A 12,521-nucleotide genomic window follows, 5' to 3' on the forward strand; every position below is an offset into this window, starting at 1 on the left:
CTTCATTATTAAATGTTGGACTACAAATTTGAATTGACCTGTTATTGTATGCTTTTTACTCTAAACATACTATTATTTGATTTCCAAATAGAACAAATGCATAAACAAATAGGTGCATTTCCCCCGTTTTATTCTTTCACCTTGACAAGTGCATTTGTTTTAGTTGTTCTGCTTGTCTTGACAAAGGCATGTTTATTTTGCAAATGCAATTGCTATCTATACAGAAAGACAAAAACTCTGAATAAGCAATGTCACTCTGTGTGGATATCATTACAATTCTGTTTATATAGCACAATTTCTATTTGTAGTATTTGTAAAAGTTTGCCATTTTCCTGAAATGATCTCTCTCTGCTCTCATAATGTATTAAATATGCGTTTAGTTTGCTCTTATGTTAGGACCACATGCTTATATGTGGGGGTTTACTTAACCCATGGTAAAACAGTGGATGTCAAAAAACCTTTCGGATTTCAAAAACAGCATAACACACAAGCTGTATGAATTCAAATTCTTTGTCCGTGTGTGGTAGTAGGTTATGTCTGTAATAAATGTAGCTCTTATTCCTATTCTGGAAACCACTGGTAAATGCTACAGAACTTTAGGGCTCATTGCTGGAAAGGTAACAAATCAAGAGGAGCTTTCCCTGTAATGCACAGACCAGCAGGGTTTAAGGTGTGTCTGACACAGGCTGGCCTGCAGTGGAGCAGGTACAGTGGGGACGTTAGAGGCGGATATGGTCAGTGGTAATGGCAGGTTTGAGAGCCAGAGTGAGAGCTCAGCACGTGGTAACAGGATAGAGTGGAGCACTGGATGCAATGGAAAACTGACACAAACTGGGGCACTTGTTAGTAACCAGAGCAATAAAAGAGCGCAGGACAAAGCGATAGTTCAAAGCTGTCTTTGGCACCACTGTACTGTATATTAGTAAAGCACATCTATTGCACGTGTGCAATTTCTATGTCTCTGTGGCCAATTTTATTGCTCCTAACATTCTCCAGTCATGATTGTGCTCCTGAACAAATATATTCGTTTTATAAAATTCCGAGCAGAGCTTTACACTAGAAGTGTGCTGACAGCCATACTGCTAAAAATTACCATAAAATATAAAAAATATATTTTCAAAATTTTGTTTAGTTTACAAGATCAGACATAATTTTTCTTCATTTTCAGTCTGCAATTAATTTTAAAACCAATTAAGAAGGCATAAGACTTCTATACCAATCAGAAGTGTATAACTTCTCTGTCTTTTAAACAGGCTTGCTGTGCTGGCTATGGCTGAGGTTTATTAGAGTCAGTAGTAAGAGCCCAGTGGATCTACAGTAGCTTTGTGCTTATCATAAGAGAAATTAAAATTAAATTGCCTTTTTTCCCCATTTGCGTGTGTGTATTAACCAATAAAATTGGATCACCAAATACCTAATAAACTCAGCTCCAGCCTAAATGAATGTGCAGAAAAAGTCTCTTATTTAAATAGTTTTAAGACACTGCCTTGTTATGCAACAGTTGATTGGTGCAGACATGATCACTCATCATGCAATTATTAAGATATGAACTGTTTACTTCCCAAAAGTTGGATGTTTGTCTTGAATTTTATGTAAATTGTTTGGGCTTCATCTGCTGCTTTTAATGCCAGAATCTACATCATTGATATAAATCAGGACGAGCACTGGTATTTGTACATGTCCCTGTGGTACTCCACTAATTACTTCACCCCATTCTGAGCAGTCAACCCTTATCTGTACTGTTTTCTATGAATGTTTTCCCAATCTACGCACATTGATTGTGAGACGGATAAAGCAAAGTAGATTCAACATTTTGCAGACACGATCTGTAACCACAACCGGGCTCGAGCTATACTTTGGGACCCAATTCATCCTGGCCATGATCCGTTTTCACTCCTGGGTTCTGGTAGGAAGTACCGCAGTATCAGAACACTGACAAATAGATTCAAAAACAGTTTCTTCCCCCCAAGCAGTCCGCATCTTAAACAGCTCAAATTAGCACCTGCACATATTAGCGCCTGCACTTTAAGGTACTGCACTGTTTGCATTATGTCCTGTCTTGGCTGTATTATAATGTCTATTGTCTGGATGTATTGTCTGTTTGTTTGTCATTTGTGCATTTTGTCCTTTTTTCTTTCTCTAATGTTACTGGGTACAGCTGAACGAGTAAGCATTCCAATACACTTGTTGTATATGGCAAATAAAGAAATCTTGAATCTTTACTGCCACAAGGACCGAGTACTCAAGGACCAGTTCCTCTCAGACAAAAGAAAGGGGCAAACCTGATCAAGGAAAGGGAGGCAGAGGATTGTGAAGATGTATGTAATCAAGAAACTACTACAAAAGTATATTCAATTCCATTCCACAGCACCTAATTAGAAATGATCTTGGAACTCTACCAACACTTAAGGAGGAGATGTAAATGTCATTACACAAAGGAAGCAGCAGGATGTGTTGGAATTCCCACTGAAATGTAAAACTAAACATATACACCTTTGTGCTTGCATACAGATCTGGAGTGAAGAGGAAATCCTACAGCAAATTATTTCATTAATGCCAAGATTGTGACAATCTTTAAGAAAAAAGACAAATCCACCTGTGGAATGTCTTTGCTGTCCATGGTGGGCAAGATCATTACAAGAACTTTCCTAAAGTGTCTCATTCCTCTTGCTGACGAACTCCTCCCTTGACAGCAAACAAGCTTCCTACTCGAATGCAGCTAATTTACCGAATGGTAATAGATTAGTCTCCAACAACTCTGGTCCAAAACTATTGCCTCTCTGATTCCAGTCTCAAACACCAGTATGCTGATAATGCTTCAGTATGTGCCTTGACAGAAATGCATCCCCAGACTGTCAACTTATTTACTGAGGCATATGAGAGGATGGGACTAGAATTCTGTCAACAAGCTCCAAATATACACAACCCAGTGCTATCAATCTGGATTGACGATGAGTGTCAGAAAAATTTGGAGCACTTCCCACGTCTTGGGAGTTATCTTTCACAGAAGGCGGATTTTGACAAAAAAATCCCGCATTAAGTCTGCAAATGCAACTTTTGGCTGCCTGAGGAAGTAAGTATATTTTTGAGGATAATGATATTAATTCTGAAACCCAATTGAGCAATCATTTCTATTATATAGGGATGAAATACAGGCAACATGCAGATGACACTTGAAAGGTTGTCATATCACCAATGTTGTTAATGGAAGATGTTATGAATCAAGTGAGAAGACAGACACATCCTACATTAATGTTCTCTCCCAAGCTGCAACACAAGGGCTGAAGCTACAATCATCTGCTATTAGCTCTGTTGGATTGGATATGGATGTCAGACTGCAGACTCCCAAAGAAAGGTTCTGTTCTCCCAGCCTAGCCAAAGCAATTACACCACAGGAGGCCAGAAGAAGCATTTCAAAGATATAGTACTGTAAAAGCAAGCAATACCATCTGCTTGGGGGTTATGGCCCTTGAATGAGACAGATGGAAGAAAAATATCTGAGAAGGAGTCCTGCAGTTTGAGACTGCAATGATGTCGGAACGAGAAGGCAAAGCAAGAGCTTCAAAGAGAGATCACCATGACTGGACTCAGCAGCGCACAAGAAGCTTATTTCCCAAGACTACACCTGTTCAAGAGGCCAAAGAGTCTCCATCTTTAGGTTTATGGAAGATAATCAATTCTTGGTTGCAGAACAGCTAATGAAAATGAAACAATTTTTTTTTTAAACACATAAATACAAAAGTTTTCATACATGGAACTAGTGTATCTATTTATACTGCAATCAGTCATTTTTGACAATATTGTACTGCCAGTTGGAACAGACTTGTTCCAGCTAACAAATAGATGTAGATATTATTATAAATCTGCACAGATCAATTTAGACATATCTAATTAAAACTAAGTCAATTTTGTAGATTTCACTTTTCTACAATTCGACAAAAGTTTGGGGAGGAGAGTATTTTAACTCTTTACTGAAAATTTTCAGGACGAGAAATTTCTTAAAAGAACTTGTCCATCACCCTTTCCTTCCTTCCTGTGCTAATACTTGTGAGGTGAAAGAAAAATGTGTCTTTGTCCATGCAGCATATGCCAGTAAATCCTAAATCTGAAACCCCTCAAGCACTCTTGCTGGCACTCATACCTTTTCCATGCAACTTGAATCAGCACCAAACAAGCAATGCAAAAAATGACCCTTGTCATGGGGAGTTTAAAATCTCCAGAGTGTCTTGGGAAACATTCTCACTTTAAATGTCCCATTGCATTCTATGAGACACTTTTGTATTATTTGTAGTGCCATTTAATTAGCATCTTCTGGGTTCAGATAAGGAGAGTTAAAAAAATACATGTAATCTCACTGATATTATATACATTACATATATAAGTTACTTTGAAGCCACTTTGTTGTTATACTTTTATTTCTCTCTCTAAATCCACTGCTATATAATGTAAGGTAAACTACGATCTTTGGAAGAGTTAAACAGCTATATATCTGAAATATTTACTTTCATAAGCATTGATGCTCTGGTACCTAATCTTTAATCTTTAATGTAAAGCAAACACTGCATGACTAAGCTGCTAAGATATACTAGTGATAAATGCAAATCAAAGAGCTGCCTGTCTCGTTTACCTATAATAGCATCAAGTAGCCCAAAGTTTATAGTTCTTTGTGATGTGCCCTTTTTCAGCAAATAAACTGTTCTCATCTATTATCGGCACCTTACACCTTATTATTTCATGTTAATACAGTATACTGACAGTTTTTAATACAGATTAATATTTTGTTTGAAAAAAGATTAAAATGTAAACAGAATTCTACATATCTGAATGTTTTAGATTGCAACTCCTTTGATGCAAAATAAAAAAGGAAATATGAAGCCAGCGTTTTACCACTCACTATATTTTACCGCTAGCAAAGTATTTTTTCTCTCGTGGTAAAAAAAAACATTAGCTTTGTAATTTCTTTTCAAACAAAAATAAACAATCCAAATAGCTACCTGAATAAACAACACATTGTCATTTCCTTCTCATCTTTTCATGTTATACTTCTGCTGATTTTTTTGTACTCCATCAGTCACCAAAAAAAACCCTCAACCAGCCTCACCATTTCATCCGTAGAGAAATCTTTGTCAATCAGCCTATAACAACAGTTGTACAGAACACATGGATATGCTAATAACTAATTGGAACAATAAATAAATACTGTCAAACTGAGAATGCTTTTAATTATAGCCTGAAACACTAAGGAAAAAGAATAAAAAAAACACTAATTAATTCAAGCTTCAAATATTATTGTAATCAACAGTATCCTTCATAGCCATTTTACTCCAAAACTTCCACTTTAAACTAGACTGTGTATAACATAGTACAATAACTCCCATTGTCTGCACAGCATAAAACAAAATTACCCATTGGCTGCATAACACAGTGCAATAACTCTCATAGGGGACAGAGCACAGTATAAGAATTGCCATTGACTGCATAGCACAGTACAAATACCCCACTGTCATAATAATCAAAACCTGCAATAACCATGTTAATTTTCTCTTCCACATTTTTATTTTCCCTCAGCAAGAAAACCCTGTCATGACACACATTTGCTGCTTTCAGGAGAATACAGGACATTTGTATAAAACAAGACATCTAAATTATATCGTCACAATCAAAATAAATGTATGCATGTTTTTAGAAAATACGGAGATATATATAATCTGGTCAAACTGTTTTTGGCTTCATTTTGAATAATTGATCTTTTATGAATGCCCATGATACACTCATGTGACCTTAACTGTTGAATAAGCGTGAAATCACCTCATTAGGGAGATATGATTGAACATAGGTGATAAAGAGATTTATGCTGTTGAATGTCAAGCCTGGTGAAAGAGAGCAATACTCCATCATTATGCTGGACGTTGAATAGGGGTGGGGAAAAAAAAATCAATTCTCAGATGCATCGTGATTCTCTCTTGTACGATTCTGCACAAAACTCCATAATCAATCTTTTATTTTTTTAAATATGTATATTACTAAACATTTCAGATAAAAACAAGACAACGTAAAGTAAAGGACAAACAGAGCAAATAATAATGGTTTAGTTTTTTTGGACTTAAGACAATCTAATTGCGTGGTGAAACATAAAGACATACCTTCTTGGCGTCACTTTAGTGAAACAGCAATACCAACACTCTACAGCGACACCAAAACTCAAGTTTTGGAATCATTGAAGAAAGCAAATAGGGTGGCAATAACCTGTGATGCGTGGACGTCCATTGCAACAGAATCCTAAATCAATATTACGGCGCACTACATCACCGATGAATGGCAGCTCGTGTCTCGCGTACTTCAGTCACACAGTAAGAAAAAAAAATCATGTATTGAAAAAAAATGTGTCAAGAGATGTATCAAGAATAAATTTATTATCACATTGTGGCACCCTGAATCGAAATTGAATCGTGAGGTGCCTAGAGATTCCCACCCCTAACGTTGTAGCATTATCACTTGCTGTCTGCAATGTTCAGCACTCACAGCAACATCTAACTAGGCATAATATGATATTACATCCAAATTCAGACTGTCAACAACTGACCACAATCTGGGAGAGCACTAGATATGAAACGTCACAAAGCTCACAACACATAATCAACCTTCATCTAAGTGAGCACTTTCACACTTCTGGTTCCAATGCAGGCCAGATATCCACACAAGCACACCCAGGTACTATATGTACAAGACTTTTCAGCTGTGGTGGACTCGCCAGCCATTCTTTTTTGTGATGAATCAACATTTTGTTTTGTGTGATGTGCGACAGACATCATTGTGGTGCAGATATGCAGAATCATAGCGAATTCCAGGTGTGATGGCCTGGAGAGGAGAGTATAGTCAAAGCTGAACTCTTCCGATAGTGATTCAAGGCAACATGACTGGATGGAGCTTCACTGATCACAGCCTATGATAGGGGTTGACAAAGTTTTAGAAAAGGCATGCCAAGTGTTACAGCATGCATTTGTTTTTATGGATGTGAGTGCCATCAATACTTTTTAATGTCTATAATATCCCTACTTACATTTTTATTCCTGATAAAATATTTAAATTTACTATCTGAAACAATTATACATCTTACCATTTAGTTTGATCCTTGCTTTAATTAGAAAATAAAACATCAAGCCACTGGAAAACCTAGAATCTAACAGAAGATTCTGATGCCAGTTCTGACACGTATCTCTTAACTCAGCAACATGGATTGTGCAATGTTTTGAAATTTCAATGTTTTGAAAGATGTTGCAAATACTGGAAAGATAAGATATCTATGTCCCAGGAAAAATAGAAAGTTTTACCTTCCATGTTTTGAATAGACCAAAAATAAGAATAGACCTGTTTGATCTACAGACTGCAGATGGAGGTTGAGTTTATTCATAAGCTTGGTGATGTCAGTTAGAAATCATTAGCTTTGCAATCCATTTTACAGTTTTATTTTACAGTTCAATGCTAGTTTTGACCTTTTACTGACAATAATACTTTTTGTTAGAAAAAAAACATAAAAAGATATATCTTGATCGCATCAAGACCAAGACCATCAAGTCCATAAAGTGTGCTAAAAATCCTCCTATGGTTTAGCCAATGAACATTGCTGTACACAACGTCCATCTCCTGAAGCAAAGTAAGTTTGAAACTGTCTGTGCATCAGGGCAGATCAGGCAATAAGAATATTCACTATTTTCACCACTGTTGTCATCACAATTTGATCATAATTAAGATCATAATTTGAAATCTCAGCACAAAGATGAATCCAATTAAAATTTACAATGGCCAATGTGATCCACAACGATTTACAAATTCCTTCTGTTTACTAGCTCTAGTAGGAGCACTGTCAATCATCACAGAAAATATTTTTTGATGCCAATTCCACTTTCCTCAAAATGATTGATAAACATCTTAGCTATATCTTCCAATGTAGCTGTGCCATGGGCGGCACAGCTTTTAGGCAGCACAGCTCTTTTTGAATCCCATCTGATTCTCATAAGAATTGCTAATTGCCTTACGTCGTTTATATCCATGCATTCATCAAACACGAGACTAAATACTTTTAATGCCAATGTTAGCAGTTCACATATTCACATATGCATCTCTCCACCAATATTGCAGACATAGGTAAGTCAAATTATTGAGGTGATTGTGTGTTTGTTGAGCAAACCATTAAAAATACATCTGAACAACTATGCAAAGCCTCTTTTATATATTCCCCATCTGTAAATCGCTTTCCGTGTTTCCCAACATATTGTGTATTTTTGTAACTTGCATCTGTGGCTTGATATTAACGTGCACTGAAATTAATAGATGCTGCTTTGTTTTCATACCTCACTAACCTTGAAGTGTTTGTCGTGTTTTGTCACTGGACACTTCATGTGCTTCAAACAATGCTCTCACAACATAGAGCACAAACAGCAGTCTTTATGTTAAAAAAATCTTAAATCTTAAAATACTTAAGTTTGAAAAATGTTATCAGATTGCGAATTTTCCTATGAAAACAATAGGCTTGCCCCACCAAAAATAATGCAGTAAATTAACCAAGTGAATCAGTGTTTTATACACCGAAGAGCTTTCATTGGGCAGCTTGTTGTAGAGAATTACAGAAACGTCCAGCATAGTTTTAATCATTTTTTTAACTTAATTTCTTTGTAGCTTGTATTGCATTAAAATAATTAAAAATTCCTTTACTTGCCAATAATGGCACACATGCCATAGGTTGGCCTAGGACCTCACTTGCCACATCAGTACGACCTTTTTTGGAGGCTTATAATGATATATCAGTATATTTATTTTTTTGTGCAGGACCACACACATCCTCATGCTGCTCACATAACAATGGCTTCCTTGTAAGATGACAACATGATTGTTATGCTGCCGATGTCCTCTTACATACCAGATCTAAACCAAGCTAAAGTGATGAGAAGGGATAACATGTGGCTCCGAACCAGTAAACAGGCACATGCATGTCCAAGCTTTTTGAGAGGAATGGGACAGTATTCCACAAGACGGCACTAGCAACCAGGTGCAAAGCATTTGTCGCCTAATTTACATCTTGTATTGCTTCCAGCAACAGCCACACATGCAACTAGCCCATGACTTTCATAGTAGATCCCCTGTTCATCAACCCTTTCTGTGACAAAAGTTAGGATAAATTTAACTCTGGTCAAAATGTGTACTTGCTACAAAACAGATGGTCTTTTTCTCATAATTTGGTGAATTTGTTCTAAGAGATGCATTTCTTATAATGCACAGTTTATGTACTAGTTTTCATTACAAAAACAATTTATTAACATAAACATAAATGTTTGCCAAACATTTTTATTCAAGTCTCCAAAACAAACACTTGTAAACATTCCCATGGAACATTCCACATCTATTCTCCCTGTGGGGGAGAATATTTTTTTTCACATAAGGAATTAATTGTGTATTTTACTATTCTTGTTGCAATACAAACTTCAATACTTTAAAATGTAAGTAGTGTGAAGGATGGCATTCCTGCAAGACAACAAGTTAATCTGTCCAAGAGCAATGTTGTATGGTACATTGCATTTTATTACATTTCCAAGCAGATAGATCTGAAAACATTTTTAAAATTGCAAATGGCAAATGGTGAGACAGTCAATTTCTACATTGTATCTCTCATTCTGTGGAGAGCTGCTTTCTATCAGTTTATTGCTGTATAATATTGTGCTATCTTGTCCAGTTATTTGTTCCTGGCAAAATATAAATGACAGGTTCATTTCAGGGTATTAATTTCTCTTATTTATTCCAGTGCATTGCAGGTGATCATGCCTTTATTTTTTAGACAATTATTGCTGTTTATATATCTGACATTAAATTTAATCTTTATACAAAGAAGCAATAAATATTGTTACAGCTTTAGGTGACAGAGAAGTGTCTCTTAGATTTTAGTTTGTGACACTTGGAAGAGTAAACACTTTAAAGGAGAGAGAATGTTTGCTGAGGTCTGGGGGTCCCTTCAGTAGAAACATTTGTAAAGGTTACCTTAGTATACCTAGGTAAGTTGTGAATTAATGAGTGTCAAGGAGCAGTACAGAAACACACAACATAAGATCACATGAAGAGCACAGAGAAGACGAGGAAGAAACAAGGAGAAGCAGAGAGAAGAGAGAGGAGTCCGGAGGAGTTGGGACTTGTGCTACTTCTTGATCATCCAAAGCAAACCTGACTGGAGCTAAGTATTTGAACCTTGTTAGAGAGAGTGTGCTATTCTGTGTTTTATGGGACTTGGGTTTCCTGGGAAAAAGATGCCTCAGTTAGAAACATCTTTCCTGCTTAGGGTGCAATTTTATGGATAGGGATATATATAGTGGTAGGCTCCCATTTATTATGTGGCATTCGGGGTGAAGAGAAAGAGATTTAACTGCAGGTCGCATTGTATTTAGGTAGAAGGCAGTTCAACTCTGGCGTGGCCTCTGTAGGCATATTAAAGAGTTTAATGCTTAGTAGCAGTCTAGGGTTTTCTGGAGGACCAGAATGTTAGGCCTCTGAAACACCTTGTTTGTAAATACTGTACATACAGTAACTTGTGTGTTGTATGTTTTGTTGTGTATAGTGTAGTTTGTGTCTTGTCATTGTAATAAATATTTGTTCAACCAAGTGTGCCTGGATTATTACTCCTCTCAACAAAACTGTGCCAGAGAACAAAGAATTATCTAATTATAGCAGCTGCTCGGGTATATTGCTAGAAATCACTTACAAGTCAGAGGTTATTAATAATTATTTCACTGAATGACTAAACCGCTCGGTCAATTCCTTTTCTCCAGTTTCGTACCCCCCATTTGTAACAATATGAAGAGTAACTTGTAGAAATAACGGAATTATTTCTATAGTGTGAGATAAATGTATCAAAATCATCATACTGCTATGGTTATTTCTGGACAAAAGCAAAAAAGGATGCACATCATTCAAAATACTCATTTCAATAATATTGTTTCAACACTCAATTGTACACACAAAGTTTTACACGTTTCAGCCAAGCATATTCATTTAGGATTATTTAAAATGTACTGGACTGGACATTATGGAATATATTAACATTTTTCAGCTTCTTTACAGAATTCTTAATTTGACAGAACACAGTAAGGAATGACAGACGTTTTAAAGATCTGCTTATCCTACTTTCAACCTCTGTGAGATGGGGATTTCAGCCTACTTAACTGCCAAATGGCTCTCAAACTTGTATTTTGCTTTATATTATTACTACATTAGCACAAGGTCAAATACAAAATAATATGAAATCTAATGTATCTTTTTTAATATATAGAGAATAGTCAAATTAACCATTTGTTTGAAAATTCTAAAGCCTCCGATATTTCCTTTACTTAATTCAGTCTAGTAAATATTCAGGATTTACCCAGGAATAACAGTAATCTATTAGATCTCCTAAAAGTATGCTTCTCAGAAATCTAAGTTATGTATCTGCAATATTGTACCCTATGGGAATGTACTCACAGAGACAGAAGATTTTTGTAGGGCAGGACCCATCCGCTGTCTGTTACAATTTTGTTGCTTAATGTTTATCTCCTTATTTTGCCTTCATTAATCATACCCATGCTGCTCAGTGTCATGGCTGAAAGCCTGGTTAGGGTTGAGAGTGTTAAACAGCCTGGGACTATGTCATGCCTTTCATTTTTACTAGTTTACAAAATATGATGTACATCAAAGCCTCAAGAAAAACTATTTTTTAATAATGTCGATTTATTTTTTTTATTGGGCCTGGTTTGTCAGTTCAGGTATCTGTCAGATATCTTCAATTATCATGTATTTTACCTTGAGCTTAAGGCTGAAATAAAAAAATAATAACTAAAAATGTATAAGAGTCATACTAAATGACACAAAGGCTTACAGTTTTTGTAGGAAATTATATTTCTTAAATAGGTCTGAACCCAAAACATATTGGAACACATTTCACTTTGTCACCTAATCAAGGTAAAATTACATGGATGACATGCTTTTTAGTATTTAAGTAATAGGTCATCAGCTGAAATGCTTTCATACATGAAGTCATTTAATTGCATCTGATTTATGAACATTTAATGAAGTGGTATCAATTTCAAAATCATGCAAAGAAAATACATTTGCATACTAATATGCAGTAATACATCCAAAGAGCTCTTAGTCACCTCATTAGACAGACTACCTTCATGTTCCCTTTGCCGTTTATCAACACCATCCCCGATCTCATAAATTTAAGTGTGAATTAGGAGATTTTAATCCTCTCTGGGTGCTTGCTGCTAAGAAAGTGTGTGAGCAATGTCAGATCAATAAATGCATTTTAATTGCTAGCAACTACCAACTGGCACATTTTATTTTGAACATTAAAACCATTTGAGCTTTCAATTCACAAAATACATCCATAACAGCAAGTTCAAACAAAATATGGGGTCTAAAGATCAAAAGGACGCAATTTTATTTTACTGTATGTTGTAACCTATATACCATGCTCATCCTTTAAAATGAAACAGAAAAGACTT

At 35.9% G+C, this 12,521-nt stretch overlaps 1 protein-coding gene across 1 annotated transcript in view; it reads right to left on the reverse strand.

Annotated features, from left to right (window-relative positions):
• Positions 1-12,521, reverse strand: part of adgra1b (adhesion G protein-coupled receptor A1b) — a 131,744-nt gene that overhangs the window by 18,329 nt on the left and 100,894 nt on the right. The gene's annotated exons all lie outside the window — the stretch shown is intronic.

The sequence above is a fragment of the Atractosteus spatula genome, chromosome 5 (genome assembly GCF_055471065.1).
Source record: "Atractosteus spatula isolate fAtrSpa1 chromosome 5, fAtrSpa1.hap1, whole genome shotgun sequence".
Lineage (NCBI taxonomy): Eukaryota > Metazoa > Chordata > Actinopteri > Semionotiformes > Lepisosteidae > Atractosteus > Atractosteus spatula.